We start from the raw sequence: 13,971 nt of genomic DNA, 5'->3' as shown, positions 1-13,971 counted from the left end.
AGGAAAGGCAGAGAGGTTAACCGGAAGAATAATCGGTTTGCTACCCTGCACGGGCAGAAAGGGTGAGGGGAGAAAAAGATGATATAGAGAAGAGAGTAGCAGAAAATTGAAATCACTTTAGAAAGTAAGCAAGCGTTCGGTAAGTCGGAGCCTATCGTGCAGGCCAGAAGTTCTCAAGAAGCGGAGCAAAGCCTTGGAAGCGGAAGAAAAGCGCACCATTGCTTACGGAAAAGCAAGCAATCTTGTGGATGAAAGCAGTTTTATGCGAAGTTCGAGAATTATAAAAAAAAGAGCGAGAATGCTTTATCAAGCGAAGTAAGATTGCTTGAATATGGCAGGCTATAAGTAGAGGACAGCAGATTCCATTTAAAAGTTTGCAGTACCAAAAAGACGTCAGAACTTTCAATACCCCGGGGATTACGAAAGACTTTACCATTTGAAGCATTCTTCACGCTCTCAATAGGAGGAATTCTGGGGATGGAAGTGAGAGCAGGCCCGCTATATGAGCGACCTGTATTTTAATATTCAATATTTATTTCCGTGAAAGGTGTGAATCATAAAGGACACTTGGACTATAGCCGACTGCGGCGATGAGATGAGAAATTCAGCACGAATATGAAAAAAAGTCCTTGTAGTTTACTGAAGCGCCCAGTAGTTAAAAAGACCAGCGAGTTCATATGATCTGAATTCCAACAAGTCCATCAGAAAGCAAAGAAAAATCGAATGAAAAGCGTCCCGTTTCATGAGGTCTCCAGATGGGAAAGCCGTCGTGCGCTGAATTTTAAAACAGGCTTCACCAGGGACGTCATTTTAGTGTTGTATGCGCTTTAGCAGAACGCATCCTTACTCTAATATCTTCAACACCGTCATTACTTCTTCCAAGAGTCCAAAGCTTTTTTTATGGACGCTTGTTGCTTCCGTCTTAACAAAAGGAAGATGTGCTCAGTATTGGTAAATTTTTAATAGAAAAAGGACCTTTTCCCTGAAAATGAACAACCACAGGCATAATTTTATGAATTACGGCCCATGGCCATGACGAGTCTTCTTTCATGAGAAGTGTATGTGTAGTGAATTGGATAGTAGTACCATAGACGCAAAAAGTTGACTTGGATATGCATTCACGACAATATGCGTGAAAGTACTTATAATTGTAGCAGACATGGCGAAGTGGTGTAAACATGTCTGTGAACTGCCCTAGCAAAAGGGAGAAAACGAAGAACATATAATCATAATCTTTGAAACTTGGAAAGAATCCAACCTGGCGCAAGTAAAACCACACACACTTGCGTCAGGTTGGATTCTTTCCAAGTTTCAAAGATGCTTAACCAACTTGCCCAGCAACATGCCTTACTGAGATATAATCATAATCGGAGAATATATTTTTCCCGTTTTTTTCGCGTGATGATTATAACTTCTGAATATTAATTTTGGGGCTCGATACCAGATGGTTTTAAATCACAGTAGATATAAGAGAAATTAGCGAAAGCTTCGACTATATTGAGCAAAGTCAGGTTGGAGACCATGATAGGATGATTTATCAATGTCAGAAGAAAAAATGCGCAGATTTGACGTAAATATCTTGCTTATGTTTAAGCCTTAGCGCAGATTGACGCAATGGCAGAAAACCAGAAAATTAAACAAGTAAAATCACACCGCAGTGTAAAAATTAAGAACTTTGCATTTCTAAAAGAAATAATTTGAAATTTTAAATACATTTCTATTCATCAACCGCTTAAGTAACCATCGGTGTAACAAGAATTACGTTTAAAGCTTTATTCATAATGGCTGACAAGACACATAGAAAATGTCGTCGTTATGTGTACACATGAGCACTTCTTAATATTGTTCCAATCGCCAATTCGCACCTCAGAATTTGTAAAAGACGGGTGTGCAACCACGAGTCTCGAGCAGGTTTCAAGTGCACACCCCGTCTCATTATATTTTCTTTTCATTTGACTGGATGCTTGAATTCAGACAGAACGACGTTAAAAGTAAAGCGCAACACCTTTCATGCCATGAATGTGACTGGCGAAGTGTTGATTTGAATTGAGTTGCAGACATCCAAATTCAGCACCTTTTTAAACACCAGGGCTTAAATATGAGCGCGGCTTTCAAAGTACATCTTGTATTTATGTTAACATAAGATCTCGTATTTATGGTAATTTTAAAATATCTGTGCGCTTCGTGGATTGACTTCTTGTGAAGAAACATGCACTACGTTCCATATTCCTTTCATTTCCCGCTCTACTGAATGCATACTGAGTGCATGCACGCACACGAATTGACCTCCAGGACAGAGGGCCTTTGAACAAACTTTGTTCACCGAAAGTATCCGGCAAACACATACTGTAAAATCAAGTCACTCTGAATTGCATTGAGTGGAGGCTTGCGCCGGACTCTGAATGGGGACAATGAACGCGCTTCGTTAGACGTTTGGAATGTAATTAATTTTGGGAAAGCTTTCTGGAAGCCTATCCCGAAAATCACGCTTGTTAGATCAGTTTAAGTTGGCCAGTACCGCCCTAAATTATGGTTGACTAACTTGTGGATGTCGCTTGCATTGCCAGGCGAAAGGCTTACTTGCGAAATAACTGCAATGTGAAGAAATATTTGAGTAACAAGACAGTGGAGCTCGAGCCTCTCATAACTACATTCAACTAGCTTAGCTGGCACCAAAAAAGGTTAACCTATTGCTCGCCGTTGGGCCTCTAGGTCACTGCGATTGCTGGGACTTGTCCGCGGTATATTAGTTACAAGTTTTTACTTTACTCCTGCTAAATCGGTGGTGCTGGCGAAACGTACTGACACCCGGGTAGTGGGCCATGTCAGCGCTAGTATCGAAAGAAATAGGCACACCTCAGCTGCGATGAAGCTTACTGATGCAGAAGTGAAGTATGGCGATATCTTGTGTGAGATTGCACGATTTTTGCAACTCAGTGTCTAGGTTGAAGCAGCGTTGTTTAGATTTAATATCTGCTACTATTTGGAGCCAAGATATTAAACTCATTTTTGGAATGTGGCGGCGGAGTCCTTGAAGCTTGCTTTACCTCCGCCACGGGTTGGCCCGGTATTCCACTACCTCCGGGATCAGACCGGGATATAATAGCGCGCGTCTTTTCTTTCAATCTTTGCTCTCCTATTTTTCAACACTCCTACTTTCAGCACTTGGCAGCGATTGTAGCTCAGCATGAGCCAGTGGGTAGGCCCGTGCACTTTCCTTTTCATTCTTCCTGTCAGCAACAGCAAGCAAGTAAGCAGCGTTGTTTTGTTATCTCTGTGCGCTTTTTTTTTTTGCACCGGCGCCGCTTGGGAAAGAGGAATAGGAGCCCGACAGTAGCGGTGTGGAGCGCACTGTGAAAGACCCGCAATGCGCATGTTGAGATCTTGGCAAGCTGCTGCACGGCGCAAGCCTGGGGTGTGGTAACGAAAACACAACGTTGAAAAAGGGTGTGGAGAGAAATCTAAAGATGGCGAAAACAAAACGAGGTAAAGAATTTTTAGTTTTTATTTTCTTTAGGGAACGCCTATATTTTGATTAGCAGTCTAGTGCACCGCGTTCAGTTGAGGTTTATTGATCACGGCGCAGGGGTCTTCTTCTGGGTGTCTTTCCAATATTGGCTTGAAATGAAGCCGCTCACGCGTAACACCTTCCTGCGCTCAATGCAACATCACAGGTTACGTTGAGGATCGGCTCTATATATTTCCAGATATTTATTTATGCGCTGCTGTAAATTCTTGAATAAGGCTGTCAGGCAGGTTTGTTTTCTTTATATTTCTGCACCGCTGTCATTAAGAACAGCTGCTTCAAAAAAAAATTTGACATTGTTTTGCAGTTTTCTAAACTGCGTCTCCAACAGTTATGCAAATTGCATGCCACCCGTTTTGCTTCCGCTATCGGCTGACGCGCTATGAATTCTCTGGCTGTGACACTTGCACTCGAGTTGTTAAAGCATATCAAATGAAACACAGGGATAGCAGTGAACACCTCAGAAGTAAACGGCAGAGCATTCGCCCCCTACCTCTTCATATTTATAATACACGACAGAAAAGTTGTTCAAAATTATAGTTCTACTTGAGGAATTTCTGGCATACTTTAAGGCGGGTTTGCAAAGAGCTTCAATCAAATGCCGGAGCGAATTGAAATTTTACATGCTATCAAGCTTGCGGATTTTAAACATACTTTTTCAGCGCGGAAAGGAGTGCCAGGCAATATTTTCAGTGAACATTTACACAAGGAAACTGTTTATCGGAACGAAAGTGAGAATTTTGTGTAAAAACATAGAAGACAAACTGTTACCAAACTCAGCTCTCGAAATACATAAGCCGTTTTGGTTTGCTTAAGTTTCAGCGTCTTCACTAGAACCCGAAATTTTTTGCAGTTGTTGTTGAAGTTCTCTGGTGGAATGGCACATGCAGAAATGACAACTTTCGGTGTTTCTCTTGATCTTCATTTCGCCTGAATTTACCATGCGTCCACAATAAATGTCCTCCAACATCACCTTTCATAAAACAAACGAGAGTCCTATTGCAAATTGGAAGTGAAATAGAGCACTCAGAAATTCCGTATTGTTCACGAGCATGGCGTAGCTACCTTTTTGTAATTTAATGACATTAACACACAGTCTATGTTACGCTCCGGAAAGCACGGAAACACAGGCGAGGCTGTGAGGCCGTAGCAGCCTGTTGTTCAAACTTCGGCCTGCAGCGGTGTTGTTATTGTGCCACCTATATCACACTAATATATATGTTGCCTTCGACAATAGTCCTAGTCCAAAGTCCCTACTGCTGGATCAGTGCCAGCCCTTCCAATGGCTTCGAATATGCGAACTACCTTTATCTCATAGCGTCCACAATGACATACCCTTTTCCATTGAGGAGGTGGCACCGGCTCCTACACTTAAGCTGAAGCTGCGGAGAAATTCTGGACGTCCTTCGTATGCCAACTCTGCCGCCGAGCTTACAGCGAACGATTCGAGCGCCATCACTTCATCGCACCGCAGAAAGGCACTGGGCCCATAGCGGCCAGCTCGTGCGCTGCTGGTATTTTACGAGCTTCGTGTGTGTCCCATGCGGGTTTTCAAAACTACTGAATGCATTAGTACATGGAATTGAGACGGGGCGGGGGATGGGGGGGGGGGGAATCAAATTTAATATTTTGAAATATCAGCTGAACGTTGCTAGAACCGTGCATATCAAGATATTTTGCAGGACAGAAAGCGTACACGCAAGCGGCTACCGTATATTCTGCTATACACCGTGCCGGCAATTAATGATTTGAAGCAAAATTTTTCCCCTTGCATTGACTGCACAGCTGCGCAGTATAAAGATTTTTTTTCTGCAATCTCCCCAAATGCAGCATGAGAAGCCCTACGCATTTGTATGCACGTGGTCGCGGTCGACCATATGCTGACTGCAGAAAATATAGTAAAAAATTCTCTTTTTCTTCGAGAGAAATCCAACACTGCGATATCTATGCCGGACTCTAATGCATTGCAGACTCTAATTAAACGGCTGAAGATTGGTGTTCAAGACATAAACAACATTTTGGAGAAGTCTGGCTTTAGCAATGTGCACTTCGAAGATGGGCAAGGTGTTTTTGATGCTTAGCTTCGTAGAGGGCCTTTATATTACTAGATGACAATGGCAACTACTCAAATGATATGACTGAGGCAGTATAAAAGGGGCGCACAAAATTAAGAGCTGATAATGGCGCGTAACAGTGTTGGTCAAATGTTTAGAGGAAACCCCCAAGGTGGTGTAGATTTGTAATAAGGCTGTAATTACTCATTGACATCCACCCGAGCGCAGCCATAAGGTGAAACGGTGGTCCCGGGTTCGAACCCTGGACAATGATGAATTTTTCTTTAACTTCAAAGTTTCTGAGAAAGCCGTACAGCTTTTCTTTGTAGCCGTATGACTGCGCTCGGGTGCATGTCAATGAGTAATTACTCGCATATTACAATGACGCGTAACGATACAACTGCCACATACTGCTTCCTTTGCGACATAATGCTCCGTTCAGGACTCATTGCAAAATGTATTATTCTCCCATATGGTTATTTCATGGTAGAACGGAATAGATTAAGTTAGGGTGCGCCCTTTAAGCCACAGAGGAGACTATGATACAAACTAATGGTTGAAAACAAAATAGAAACGTTCAAGGAAAAAATGAATTCCTTCTACAGAGACTAATTAATACTAAGAAAACTACAAGCGGCAGTCCTCGCTTTTATCCGTGGTTACGCATTCATGCAGGCGGATTGCTTGTATCGAGAAGTTACAATTTATTTTTCAACCATTTGTTGGTGCAATGGCAATAGCAAAGGTTTGCTGTGGCAAAGTGCGCCTCTACAAACCTCTCAACTACCGAACGTGCGATACGATCCTGCGAGAGGGCGAAATATCCTTGAAGTAAGCGTGGACAGTCCACCGAAAAATGACTGTCAACCCCGGATCATTAATCACCACGGGTTCCCTTTCTCGCTTCCGGTGCGAGGAACTTCGGTCAGCTGAAGGAGTGACAAGGAGTAGATGGGTGAGCAGCCGAGAAGCGCGAGCTCAGCTTAGGCAGGCGACGATGGAAGCAACACGTGCTTTTCGCATGTAGTGAAATCGACTCCCTAAAATCTAGGCTTCATGCTTTCAATCGAAATACCAGAGAAATACGTTGCTTTTCGACAGGTACTCTACAAGCATGGAGGCAAGTCCAGAACGAGTATAACAATAATAATGTTGTGAGCACACAATCTTTCGTTCCAATACACCAGCACCAATTCAGCTTTGCCGCTGAAAATTTACCGATTAAAAACTTTCAGCTCTCAGCGATTCAGCTTCTCCGATTCAAACTTTTAAGCGGGTCCATTCATGAGTTTAATGCCTTGTCTAAATGGACGTCAATAATTAATGACATCAAAGTTTTCTTGATGTGAACGTGAAAGTGAATTTTCTAAAATAAAGCTATTTTCTATAGACCATTTCAGAAAGAGCATTTACAGGACATTGGGAAGGATTGATCGTGGTGCAAATAAAAAGATATCAATCAGGATATTTGTTTCCGTGGCAAGAAATACGAAAAATATCTCCGTCATGAACGTTTTGAACTGTATTCATTTGTAATAGAAATTTGCACCTAATATAGTGTCACAGTACATGTGGCCGCCAGTGGCCGTGGCATGGCTCGATGCCTGATGCTGGAGAGACACTGCTCAGACGCCTGGTAGAAGCAGGCCAATCAGGAAACAAGAGCTGAACTGCAAACGTACTATGGCCTGAAATTTTCCACAGACACACTGGCAGCGGTTAGATGATCGAAGTGGTCGCATAGGCAGTCGACATCGCGTAGTACGGGAAACAGTCTTAACAGGTGGTGCGGCCCCCAATTCCGTTGTAGACGAGCATGATTCTGACTTGACTTCGATAGCATGGCTATCGGGCAGCAACTGAAAACTGCTACCATATGGTAGCAATTACCCCCCCCCCCCTCACCTAAAGATCATTGCAAAGCACTTTGCCATAAAGCTAACATTAATATTTGGAATAATTATTCTCTACCCAAATAAATAATTAGGCAGAATTAAAAAACCTGAGCCACGGCGCCTCATGACGGCAACCAAAATGTCATTGGCTGTACCCTGCTAGGGTGCGCCGTTCTTTTTTTCTTTAAACTTGGCTTAAGTTACTTGACAAACCATGTATATGCAGTATCGATGAAGTAAGTGCAGCCCCCTATTGATTTATCGGACCTATTGCTTTCATTAATGCAATGTGTCACTGATTGATTGTCATACGCTACCGCCACGAAATTCGATAACCCTTAAAACATAAACGAGAAACTTATGCTACCTTCCTCGCCGAAAAAAATGTGATAGAACTGCGTGTGCACTGACGCATAGTGCTTCACAAAGGCGCTGCCGGAGTCATGACAAGATTCTAACTCGCAAGGTGTAGTATCGCCTCAGTCTTCTTTCCTCGTTGCCAGCTCCGGTGTATTGCCTCGTCCTTCCAGCGATCATGGAGATACTGCGCCGGGTGGCCTTTCCGGCCGTTTGCCACTTAGAGCAGCGGTCCTTGTGCATACAGCCGTGTGACTGGCAGTATGTACAGTCCTCACCGGAGTACCAAATATTTGCAGCAATAAAATGAAACTGCGTATATCTTTTACGCACCACAAGCACAACACTTCAAAACACTTTTAAGAAAGCTTCGTCGCAGATCAGTCCGCAGACACTAAACTTTTAATGAAGCAGCATTCAAGGCCTTCGCACGGATAGCGACGATGCTCTCCTTCATGAACATTATTATGCTATTATGCTTTTCGCATGTTATGTACTCTGCTGGACGCTGATTACAAAAGGCCATAGTTTAATAAGCAGCAAACATGACATTAAATGTGGTAACTTGCAGTGCAGTAAAGCCAGACAGCGGGAACTAAACATGACGTCATTGTTTCCTCTGTACATATCCTGCCTACACACAGGACTACCTCGCCCCTTGCTTAGTCTTCACAAAGAACAAACTTCCTCTCAGGAGACTAACGGTCGCCGGAACTCCTGAAAGAACGAAAAATTGCTTCGAGTCTAGCCCATATCAAACTCAGCCTCAAATGGCTAACCAGCGCGTCGTCCAGGAACATTATGCGTGTCCCGAGAAGCTAACACATGTGCCTAAAGCGCGGCCATAAATATATGTGTCATACCTTTCAGCTGCCTTTATGTGCTGGTGCAGCGAGCCCTTGTAATGAAACGTGTGAAGGGATTCAGTCGTCTCGGCGAGCGGCAGCATCGGTGCACAAGAAAGTAATGTCGGTAGGCTGGTACATGGGGTTCATCGAGAGACCTTCGAATGCGTAATGGTATTCGGAACTTCATGGCGATTGCATGCTGATTAAAAAGTGAACTTTCACCGGCAGAATAAATATGAGTCCTGCATAACATAGGGTGCATGCTTGTGTCCACTCATTGAAAACAAAGCTGACTGCCATCCCAGGCGTCATGCCGCCAAGGGTCGTTGTGAACAAGGCCAAATTCTTGCACATAAAATCTTCTTATATGTTCCCGATACCCATTTCTTTACTTGAGACGTTTTATTTAGTAATCGAAAAGTTATTGACCTGCAATTCTATCTGCAATTCTTAGGCAATTCTTCCAGGCCCAGAAGCGCGTTTCTTGGAAAATTTCCGCATTAACTGGTGAAAGAACCCAATAGGACATCAATAACATCCAGAAAACAATTAAACGTATCTGGCAATCATCGAGCTGACGACCACGCATAATCTACATCAAATGACACCCAATGAATATACCTCAGACGTTCATAATTAACACTAAAGACATGCTGCCCATTAATGTGCTTAAGCTGTCGCTTGTTTCACAATGCGGCGGGTGATTTTATGAAATTAATGCATTACTTGGACTCTGCTGTCATGCGGCTACCTCTTCCGCATAGCCTACGAATATAAGAAGAAAATATCGTAAGCAGTCTGCAGATTACCTTTTCATTGAAGAGCAGTATTATTAAATGGCTAACGACTTCCTCAAACGCGTGATATGCATTATGCATGGCACGCAAGTGCAGTAAACTTGGCAGTCATTTTGACTTCAGCGCTAAAAATATCAGACGTCCCAAAAAAGCACACTAGCCTGAACTGTTGTCAGAAAGGTTGCGGTGCAGGAACAAAGAAGAGAGAACAAAATGGACAATAGTGAAAAATAACTAAAAGTAAATGAAAAGGAAAAAGATTGTTTCATCTTCCTTTTAAGCTCCATCGTATTACGACACTATCCCGAACGAGGTGCGAAGAGAAGCAGTCTACTCATGTCACTTAGCCTCTGCATAACCAATCCCAGAGGCCCCATTCCGGCCGTCGCTGCCGTAATGATCTAAGTAAGCCCTACCTCTTCCCTTTTGACCTGCTTCCATCCCGTGGGTTCTCGACTCTGGGGAAATACATTCTCGACGCATGGTAATGGGAAACCCGACGCTGACTATAACATGTTTCTTCGCAATGGTTCTGACTTCGTTAGCGTCTTTCTAGGTTTTCCTTTTCATGCCAAAAAAATAATGAAGACATCCACAGTCGGCTATTGACGTGTGTTCATTGTGCCAGCACGCTTCTTAAATTATACTAGATGTGCAGGAATTTCTACTTAGTGAAATTTTTCGCCAGTTTAACAATATTCCTGAAGAAAAAGTATATATACCAGCTGTATGTTACCGGCACACACCTATGGGGCAGCTACGTGGAGGTTCTTAAATTGAGGACAACGCAGCTAGCTATGGAAATGACAATGATAGGTGTAAAGTTAAGGGAGAAGAAGGAAGAAAGCAGAATGGGTCAAGGAAGAAACGCAGGTTAATGACGTCGTGGTTTAAATCAAGTTTAGATTTAGGTTGATGGGGGTTTAACGCCCCTTAGCGATTCAAGGTATGAGGGACGCCGTAGTGTAGCGCTCCGGAAACTTCTACCCCCTCGGTTTCTTTAACTTGCACTGTCATCGCACAGTACACAAGCCTCTAGAATTTCACCTCTATCTAAACTCGACGGCAAAGGCCGGAATCGAACCCGCGTCTTTCAGGTCAACAAAAGCACCATTACTACTGAGCCACCATGGCCGCAATTTAAGTCAAGAAGAAATGGGCTTGGCCAGGGCATGTAATGCCAAGGCAAGATACCCGATGGTGTTTAAGGGTAACGGATTGGATATCAAGGGAAGGCAAGCGTAGCAGAGAGCGGCAGAAAGTTCGGTGGGCGGGCGAGATTAAGTGGTTTGCTAGAATAAGATAGCTGCATCTGGCACAGGTATTTCATATGTGTATGCCTTGTTTTTATCTGTACGAGTAAGATACCATGTCGAGCCACTCACGCCGCACTATCTTTAGATTTTATGCATTTCTTCACTCAGCTCGGTGAAACGAATTTGCGAAGAGTGAGGAAATTTATTTTTTAAGGTTGTCGCCCGAAAAAGAAATGATCGTAAGGTTATTTCCGAAACCAAAATGATGGGAGTACACCAGTTCCAGATGACAAACATTTTAAGGAACCAAGGAATTTGGTGCCACAAGGCACACGAAACTAGGCAAGAGGTCCGTGCATATACACGACTGCCACTAATCCATAAAATTTTTTGGTAGGTTGATACCGAAGAAAAAGCACAATTGCTCCATCTGAACACAACTCAAACGGGAAAACGCGGGAACCTAAGAACTTTTGAAAGTAGAGTGGTTCTTAGCACACTTAGATATTCGGTACAAGGCATGCGTGTTCGCCTCTGCGTCTAAGTTGTCAAACACAGGGCATCCCGCAGTATCTATTGTCTCTCCTATTTATTTTCTCCTAGCCTTGTCAGGTACTCACCAAGCCCACTCTATCCGAGATGACTTCCACAATATGCCCTTTCAAACTGCCTATCTCACATCGCGTATGTTTTTCATATGATGCGACCCACTGTCTAGGTATAGGAGACAAATCATTATTTTTTGGAGTAAGGTCTTTGCATTTCACTCATGTGAGCTGGGGTGTCGTCGAGTATCATTTGTTCTCCAGTTCTTGCAGCGGCCTTTGTGTCTCTTAAAATGATTCATTTGTTTTCGTTAAGATCGATGTGCTCGAGCTAATTTTATTATCAAAAAATTTAAATGTCCCTATTCCAGTTTTGTACACTTGGATCGGTGTTGCATTTAATAATTACTATGCGTTCCGCCCTGCCTGTGAGAGCTGTGTTTGTGAGGAGACCATCGCTCATCTTCTCTGTGAGTGCCCTGCATTTGCGAGTGAAAGACATACACTGTGTTGTGCCCTGGACCGCCTCGATCCTCGCCCATTAACAGAGCAAAAGATCCTCGGTCCGCGGCCACAGCAGTCGACTGCCCTCAAGGCATACAAGGCACTCTTTGCCTACTTGAGAGCGACTGGATTGAGTGACAAATTGTGACAGCGTTGTGCGTGTTTGTGCGTTATGCCTTTTTTACCTTCTCTCTTCCTCCTTTTAGTCCCCTAATCCCTCTTCTCCAATGCAGGGTAGCCAACCTGAACCCCTTTCTAGTTAACATCTTTGCCTTTCCCTCCTCCTGTTTATCTATCTATGAACGCACTGAGCGTACCACAACATTCAGAAATCCGCATATCATTTTCTTCAGGAGACACTTCTGCTTTATCTCGCTATTGTAGACACCCAGGAATGTCTCTTAGTCGTGGCGACGTATCCCAAGCTAGATTTGCCGGTACGTTCTGTTTAAACTTTAGTTCCGATGTTGGAAAACATACGGTATTACATAGGGCGCTACAAAACTTAGTGAGGAACAGTGTGGAAGTTAGTACGTCAAAGAACCCCGCACCGAACCAGTTAGAGACACTGGTATCGCACGTGGTATCCAAAAATACAATTTGACCACTTTCGGTGCTCTCTTCCAGTTGCAAATGTTGAGCGGTCGCAATGAAAAGTGCACTCAAAAGGGGCGCTAAAATTGTTCGTTGTTGACTTCATCAACAGTGCAAGTTGCATTTTTGTTCATTTTTGTTTATATTCTATTTGTGCTTTAAATAAGAATTGAAGGTGCCATCGCGCAGCACCAAGGTCACCTTTAATCTGGCTGAAAACAAAGTTCCTCAAAATTCTGCGCGCTATAGCAAAAAAAAAAACCTTTAAAGTGCAGTTGGTTCATACTTCAAAGGACCATTAGTTTCTGTCGGAAAGGCGAAACGCGTTGGTATTCTCTTCACCGCGCGCTCCGAGTTCAGTTCCCTAGTAAACGACTTCATTCCTTTCGTGTGCCGCTATGTCGGGAAGGCATTTTTCATGCTGAAAAATGTCATTGTTTTGAGAACGCACATCTGTAAATGCGAAAAAGTATGATCGCTTCTGAAAGGACTGGGGTTTTTGTGTCGTCATAGCCTTGAATACAGAGATCGACCATTCCGGCCCGTAAGCCAAGAATTCTTGATTTATGAAGCAAACGATGTATGCTTTGCCCTGGGGAAATTATATTAGAAAATCACTCTTTTTTATGTCGAAAGGAAAGCCAGTTATTTACCGCTCTGCGGAATGTTTTGTTTTTGCGTAATGTATAAAGGTATTGCAGGTTTAACATTGAAATAGTAGTGGGTTATTTACTTCTCTCCAATATTTGTATTTATACGAAATTGATAAATGTATAAAAGGTGCATCTTTTTCAACACCTTTCTTTCTTGGACACGGAAACAAATTCTTAATCAATGCACGGAGTTAAAAAAGTACAGACGAGAACGAATAATTGCGGAACGAAGCACTTACGCTGCTGATCATGCAGTTGAGCTGTATGACGTTCGCCTCTGTGTTACAACTATGCCATTTTGACGTCCGTGTAATTTCACAGAAATATCCCTTATTGTCCACCGAGTACCAAACTGCACGCTGCACTTTTTGTCAGATGGTGCGCTTCTTAAACTTTTCGATAAAGTGGGAAATTCAGAGAGCGTCAGGAGAATCGATCAACCGAAATGCACACGAGAACGCCGCGCATACAAATTCACGCAGAGGATGTCGGAAGAGTAGGTAAACAGAATACCTCTAAACGTACCTTTCGCACGAGGCTTTTTTCTGTAGCCAACGACAAATTTGGTCATTTAAAACATGCACGTCTAAAAAATGATGGGAAAAAAGGACTTACTGCATCACGAGCAGCCTTCATTCAAGGAATCAGAGCATAGTGATCTAGGGAAACAAATGGCATGAGCCAACACTGATCTCGCGGTAAAGACACCGTGGTAGAGATAACAAATGACTCCAACATGTCGCAGCTCAGTGATGCTCATTAATCAGTACTCGCGAAATGCGAGCTAGAGTTCTGTCTTTCCTGCTTGTTCGATCAGTGCTGAAGCACCGAAGCCACAGCTGTTGCGCCGGCAAAGAGGCTCCTCCATGCGAAGAATAATCATGTTCGACGGAGTTCTGTGCACTTAAATTAGCAGCGTAAATTCGCGAATGTTTTGTGTAG

At 43.2% G+C, this 13,971-nt stretch overlaps 1 pseudogene; it reads left to right on the top strand.

The window, feature by feature from the left end:
- Positions 1-2,969: 2,969 nt before the first annotated feature.
- LOC144135605 (U2 spliceosomal RNA) lies at positions 2,970-3,101 on the top strand (annotated as a pseudogene).
- Positions 3,102-13,971: the final 10,870 nt, after the last annotated feature.

Source organism: Amblyomma americanum, chromosome 5 (assembly GCF_052857255.1).
Source record: "Amblyomma americanum isolate KBUSLIRL-KWMA chromosome 5, ASM5285725v1, whole genome shotgun sequence".
Classification (NCBI taxonomy): domain Eukaryota; kingdom Metazoa; phylum Arthropoda; class Arachnida; order Ixodida; family Ixodidae; genus Amblyomma; species Amblyomma americanum.
This window is presented reverse-complemented; position numbering and strand designations above follow the sequence as displayed.